This window comes from Propithecus coquereli, unplaced genomic scaffold, assembly GCF_000956105.1.
Source record: "Propithecus coquereli isolate 6110/MARCELLA unplaced genomic scaffold, Pcoq_1.0 Scaffold332, whole genome shotgun sequence".
NCBI lineage: Eukaryota > Metazoa > Chordata > Mammalia > Primates > Indriidae > Propithecus > Propithecus coquereli.
This window is the reverse complement of record NW_012148975.1, coordinates 306,208-313,605: the sequence shown is the minus strand read 5'-3', so window position 1 is coordinate 313,605 and position 7,398 is coordinate 306,208.

Here is a 7,398-nt window from a genome sequence, read left to right as displayed (position 1 = left end):
GAATTAGTTTAGAAGCAAAGTTTAATTACTTTTTATTTTCTATTTTTTTCTATTTCCTTGGCCAAGAGCAAGGTTCAATATGTAAAAGTAGTCTATAGTGGACATAGTTATCTTGTTTTTCCCTTTGATAAGAAACATTCCACTATTTTACCAGTAATTATGATACTTGTTAAAGGTTCCTAGTAGATATCGTTTGCAATACTAAGGATGTTTCTGTCTGCTCTAAAAGTGCTACACTCCTAGGTAATTTTACAAACATTATTTCACTTACTTGCCACAGCAATCTGTATCATTGCTCCTAATTTCCAAATAAATAAAATGATATTCAGAAAGATTTAATGAGCATCAAGAACATGAAACAAGTAGAATCCCTATTCAATAAATAGTGTTGGGGAAATTGAATAGCCACATGTAGAAAACTGAAACAGGATCCAAATCTCTCACCATTCACAAAATTAATTCAAGATGGATAACAGACTTAAACCTAAGACATGAAACAGTAGGAATTCTAGGAAAGAATGTGGGAAAAACTCTTCTAGGTATCGGCCTAGGCAAAGAATTTATGAGGAAGACCCAAATGGCAATCACAACAACAACAAAAATTAATAAATGGGACTTGATTAAATTAAAAAGCTTCTGCACAGCCTAGGAAACAATCAACAGAGTGAATAGACAATCTATAGAATGGCAGAAAATATTTGCATGCTATGCATTCAATAAAGGGCTAATAACCAGAATCTACAAAGAACTCAAGCAAATTAGCAAGAAAACATCAAACAACCCCATTAAAAGGTGGGCAAAAGACATGAACAGAAGCTTTTCAAAAGAAGATATACTAATGGCCAATAAACATATGAAAAAATGCTTGATGTCACTATTCATCAGGGAAATGCAAATCAAAACCACAATGAGACATCACCTAACTCCATTGAGAATAGCTTTTATAAAAAGTCCAAAAACAATAGATGCTGGCATGGATCGGGAGAGAAAGAAACATTTACACACTGTTGGTGAGACTGCAAACTAGTACGACCTCTATGGAAAATAGCACGGAGATTCCTCAAAGAAATAAAAGTAGACCTACCATTTGACTCATCAATCCCACTACTGGGTATTTACCCAAAGGAAAAAAAGTATTCTTATCAAAAAAGACACTTGCACTTGAATGTTTATTGCAGCACAATTCACAATTGCAAAGATGTGAAATCAACCCAAGTGCCCATCAATTCATGAGTACATTAATAAAATGTGGTATATATACACCAGCCATGAAAAAAATGAATTAATATCTTTTGCAACAATCTGGATGGAACTGGAGACCATTCTCCTAAGTGAAGTATCACAAAAATGGAAAAAGAAACACCACATGTGCTCACTATTAAATTGGAACTAAACGCTCAGCACTCATGTGCACGTATGGAAGTAAAACTCAGTGCAAATCAAGCAGGTGGGAGGGGGAAGGTGTGGATGAGTGAAATCACACCTATCAGGTGCAATGTACACTATCTGGATAATGGGCACACTTACAACTTTGTCGTAAGCAGTACAAAAGCAATCCATGTAATCAAAACATTAGTACCACCCTAATAGTCTGAAGAAAAAAAAAAAAACTTGAGGGGCATGAAGCCCATGAACTTTTACTATACTATAAAACTTTTTCCTACTCCATTTTCCTGTTTCTAGTTTACCACTTTACAAAATATTCTACAGCTTTTAGTCATATTGATCTTTCTAAAATAGCATTTTCATCATTTTATTACTTATTTTCAGGAATTGCCAGTGACTACTGTTACGTTTTATACTGAAACATATCATCATTATATTAATAAATCCAGTTACTATTGTATTCTCTATGTATCAAGATCCAATCCCTTTTATTCCCTGTTAAAATTCTCAGCCCATTAGATCTACGTAGCATACATGCATGAGTTTTGTACCGGCACAAATTTACAATGACATTTTCCGTAATTTCCTTTACTATATGGAGTTAAAAGTCTAAATATTTTATTTTCCAGATGTCCATGCTCCTAGAAGTGGCCATATGACACAATTTCGGTCAATAAAATGTAACCAAAAGATCGTGAATGGGACTATGGGAAAGAAGTTGGAAAAAGGCAGACAATTGGCATCTCCTTCTTGTGTTTGGCCTCTAGGTCTTACCTGTGTTCCCAGCTGGAATGCACGTGCCAAACCTGGAGTTAAATGCACATATATTGCAGTCATGATGAACGCAGTTATGTGCTCAACATAGAAAGAGTTTGATGGATTGATAATACTATGAGCTGCTGACTTACTCTTACCTAATTCTGGACTCTGTTTACATTAGAATGAAAAAAGGAATATGGGGTTTTCGAAGATAAAATAGATAAGTTCCTGTCCTATTTTCCCCTTTCTTCCTAATACTCATTTTGGTTCCTCTCTTCTGTAAATATCAATCTAATGTGTTCAATATGTGTTATTAATTTGATGATGTCATAAAATATGTATTGTTGTTTTGTCAATATGTTATTTTAATTTACAGAAATGGTATTAAACTTTAAAACTATTTACTAGTATCCTCATTAATCTCTGAATTTTTAGATCTGTCCTTGGTGCTGCATGTACTTTAGTCCCTTCCTTTTTACTGTTCTTAGCTTTCAATAGTATTTACGCATCTGCGATCCACATATCTAGAGATAGACATCCAGCCATGACAAACAAAGTTTCCATAAATATCCTCTTCTTGTCCGCTCAGGTCCTTTGAGAACTCTGCCCCCTTTTAAAAGTACAACACTTAGGAATAGAATAACAGAACCTTAGAGTATACATGCTTAGTTTCTCTAAATGCTATTAAGGATTCCTTTTCTTCACAATCTTATCACTAGCAGGTTGTGTCCATATTCCTTATTTTTATCACTCTGATATTTTACCTTGCACTATTTTTCTGATTACTTAGGAATTTGCAGAGCTATTTGTTCTACTTTTATAAACTTTCTGTTCATCTCTTTGCCAAATTTACTATTTTAACTATTGAAATAGTTTTGCTTCTATTATTCATTAACTAGAACTTTTTAAGATTTATATTATTAATCTTTACTCAGTTTCAGATTATTAGAACATATTTAGAAACATCTTTTGCTGGTTGTTTATCTATCTGCTGACTTTGGTTACAAAAACTGCCAAAGAAGATAATTTAAAAAAAAATTCATTTGTATGGCCAAATCTGTCTTTTCATTACCTTGTTTGCACTTCTTAGATCTCATTTAAGAAATTTTTCCCATCCCTTGGTGACAAAAATTTTTCCCAGGTGTGTTCTATCATTTTTATACTTGTTTTTCTTGCACATTTATGGTATTAATACATGTCAAGTGGAACATTACTTACAATAAAGTGGTGACACAACTGTATGTTTCTCTGTAGAGGGAGTTGTTTTTCTCAACACCATTTACTAAATGGCCCAGTCTTTTCTCATTTGTGATAAACCATTTCTCATTAATACACGCATACATTTCTGTGTCATCTATTTTGTTATCTTAGTCAAATTGCTTGTTCTTGCACGAGTTTAGCATTACCAATATTTATTGGTGAGATTACCGTTATCTTCTTTATCAAAGTTGACAACTATCTCTGCATCTGGATACTTTCAAATCCATGTTAGAATAAGATCATCAAATGTCTCAGGATACTGAGCTGGAAATCTTACTTTGATTGCATTAATAATATGTATGATTTTGGAGGAAAGTGACCCATTAGAGGTAAAACATAGCTATCCATACTGTCCATGCTATACGTTTCCATTTGTTTAAATCTATTTTTGTTATAATATTTTATAATAATTTTAATTTTCACTAAAAAATGTTAGCTCTTTATTTTGGTTTCTAAGTATTTTAATTTTTGGTTGTTTTTATGAGTAATATTTGTTTTGTATAACATTTATGAGTTAATTGTTGCTGCTATGAAGAGGTGCTATTGATAGTCTTAAGCAGATCTTTTATTCAGACACATGGATAAACTTTCTCATCTTACGATTCTATTTAGTCCTGTTTAGATAATTATATCACATTTTAAAAAATCTTCTCTTTCAATCCTCATGCTTCTTATGCTTTTGTGTCACAGTGTTATTCATCCCTCCAATAATCTTTTAAACATTGAAGTAATATTAAAGAATCTTTGATAATGTATTAAATTAAGTATGTTAATACAAATGTGCCTAAAGTCTCTCCATTATGTATAATATTTGTTTTATCTATCAGCGACATACCTTTTACAAAATAATTATATGATAATTATACAATTTCTTGTATTCATAAATTAAATGGCATTTTTCCTTTTATCATACATAGCTAAGTAATAAAATCAGTTGAACAGTTTTTCTACATTTTATTTTTCCCATAATTATTTAAATTCTTTTTTGAAGATAATGATTATCTGTTCATTACAAATTTGATAGAGTTTGCCTCTAATGAATAAATATCCTCAAAATATTAAATCAATAATAAAATAATAAATTATGCTTATTACTTGCTTTAAAAGCTATGTAAAAGACAAAATAAATAAGCCAAAATATATAATATTCGAATAATTTAGGTATAAAGGTTTAACCAATAGCTATACATAGAACTATATACATCTAAACAGAAAATGAACATTTATATTGTTTCAATGAAAAATTTTACTATGTTTAACAGAAAACAATGTAAAAAATGTCTTATTTGCCTCAACAGAAAAAAAAATCAGCAGCATACCAAATGTGTATTCTATTCACAATGTAATAAAAATAGAAGTTAAATTTTAAAAATATGGCAAAAGCCAAATCAAATTTCTGAAAATTAAATAAAAGCCACTTACTATTTGGTTACAGGAGCAAATTATAAGGGAAATTAAAAATAATTAGAGCTGAATGCTAATAAAAACATAATGTGAAAAAATTTGAATAAAAAATACATAGAGATTATTTTGTAGCTTAGACACATAAGAAAACAAATTAGAGAAATAATGAGCTAGAAATTGTTTTACAAAAAGATCAATGAGAAGGGCAAACTTCTAGTGATGCTGAGTAAGAAGAAGGAAAGGGAAAATATGTGAATGAAAAGATCTAAATATGAACTAACACAGTAAACGTTTAAAACAATAATTACAAAATAGCGTGAATGTCTACATACTAGTTTTGTAACATAAACTAAATGGAAGAATTTTTAGAAAACATATAATATGCTAAAATAGTGCAAAGAAAATTAGGAAACGTGAATAGACATTGGTACACTAAAGGATCTGAAATGAAATAAAAGATCCTCCTCTTTATTTTTTTCAAACTAATTGGATACAGGTAAGCCATGGTAGGCAGAATAATTGCCTCCCCAAAGACGCCCAAGACCACATTGCTAGAACCTGTGATTATGTTATTTTACAACACAAAAGGGAATTGTTTACTAGTCAGCTGCCCTTCAGATAAGGAGAGTGTCCTCTGTTATCATGTGGAACCAATGAAATCGGATGGGCCTGTCAAAGAGGAAGAGAAGGCCTAGGACTCAATCTGGGAGACCACAGTGAAAGCAGAGGCAGAAGAGATGCTGAGTGGACAGGGGCTTGGCCCACCACTGCTGGCTTTGATGCTGCCACAGGTAATCGCAAGCCAGGGGAAGTCAGCAACCTCAGAGCTAACAAGCAGCCAGGAAACAGGGTCCGCAGTCCTACAACTAACTGCATGAAATTGATATACGCCAACAATCCACGTGAGCAAGGTGCCCCTAGAGCCTCTACAATAAAAAAGCAGCCCTGCCAAAACCTTGGTTAGCCTCGTGAACACTATCAGGTTTCTGAACTACAGAATTCTAAGATAATAAATTTGTATTGTTTCATTAATTTTGCGATAATATTTTATACAGCAGCAATAACAAGCTAATATATCATCTAAACTTATTTCAACTTTTATTTCTTGCCTTTTCTCAAAATTCCTGTGTTCCAACTATATTAGCGTACTCACAGTTTCATAAGTACCTCATAGATCATGAATTTTTAAGCCTGAGCACATTTTAAAAATATTTTTTCCCAGAATTATCTTCCCCTTTTTTTCTAATGAGTTGTACTTAATTATCAAGACAGAACACAAAGGACTCTCCTCTGAAAAGACTTCTCTGACTCCCTTCTCTGCAACTCTCCTGTCTTCTCTACTCTTCGGTAAAAATAATTAGACTGAGTCCTCAGAGCACAAGGACAGTATCTTAGCTAACTTTAAATTTCTGGCCCAGAATTTCACAAATAAAAAGAAGTAGCATGTACTTGTTTTATGAATGAATGACACATTGGCAGCAAATCCCCTGACTTTATAAATTTAAAAAGTCATTAACATACAAAACAGGAAATAAATTTCAAGGTACATAGAGATTGAGACAAACCCAGAAATAAAGCTTCAGAAATATTTTGTAACTATCCAACATTGAAAAAAAACTCAGTAAGAATGGATAATGCTTGCATGTGCGTTTTCCCCCCTGGAAATTGTCTTTCCGTTGATCCATGCTTCAGTCAATTCACTTTGACTAATAACCTACTACATCGACAGTGACATATCACTAAACTCTGGTGCACATTTGGGCCAGAGGAAACATCTTGGAAATTATTTCCAGGATTGCCTGACTGCCTACATGCCCTCATCTTTTAAATATTTTATTTTTGGTGTCTGCACAAATGTTATCTATCTTATAGAGGAAAATTCTCAAGGGTAAACACCAGGTCTATATTTGATTTACCTCTCAATACTTCTTTCTTTATAGCATGTAGCAAAGTATTCTGCACCTTATATGCATTCAAACGATCTAAAGCCTTAAAAAATCAGAAAATGAAATAAACATGATTTCACTCCTCACTAGATTTTCCATTATTAGCCAAGTAGGTCAATCTGCTTCTTTCTGTGCTGTGCACCTGTGTACATGGACCAATAATCATTGTTCAATGCTCAGAGTACTCCAGATGGCTTTCCAGTTGTGAAACCCGCAACCACAAGAGTGCGGTTGAGCTTATCTCTCAGTAACACTTGACGCTGGGCTGCTGAGATATTCAAATGACTGAGTGTTGCACAAGTACACATTGACATATATCATGTACTTTACTTTTAATAACTCCATATGATTTGTGGAAAATAATGTCTTGGTTTGAATACAGAAGAATTAATATTAAGTTGAAAATCATCTTAATTTGTTTCTCAGGTAATTTTTTCCTGATCATTCATAAAGATTTTAAGAAATGGCTGTCTTATTTTAATTTTTGAATGAATTTCATAAATTGCTAAACAATGAACCAACAAAAAATCTATTTTTAGTCTGTAAGATATGCAAAAATGAATTGAAAACAAAGTACTATTGATTTCAAATGAATCTGCTCATTTTTTTTTTTTTTTTATTTCAGCAAATTATGGGTGTACAT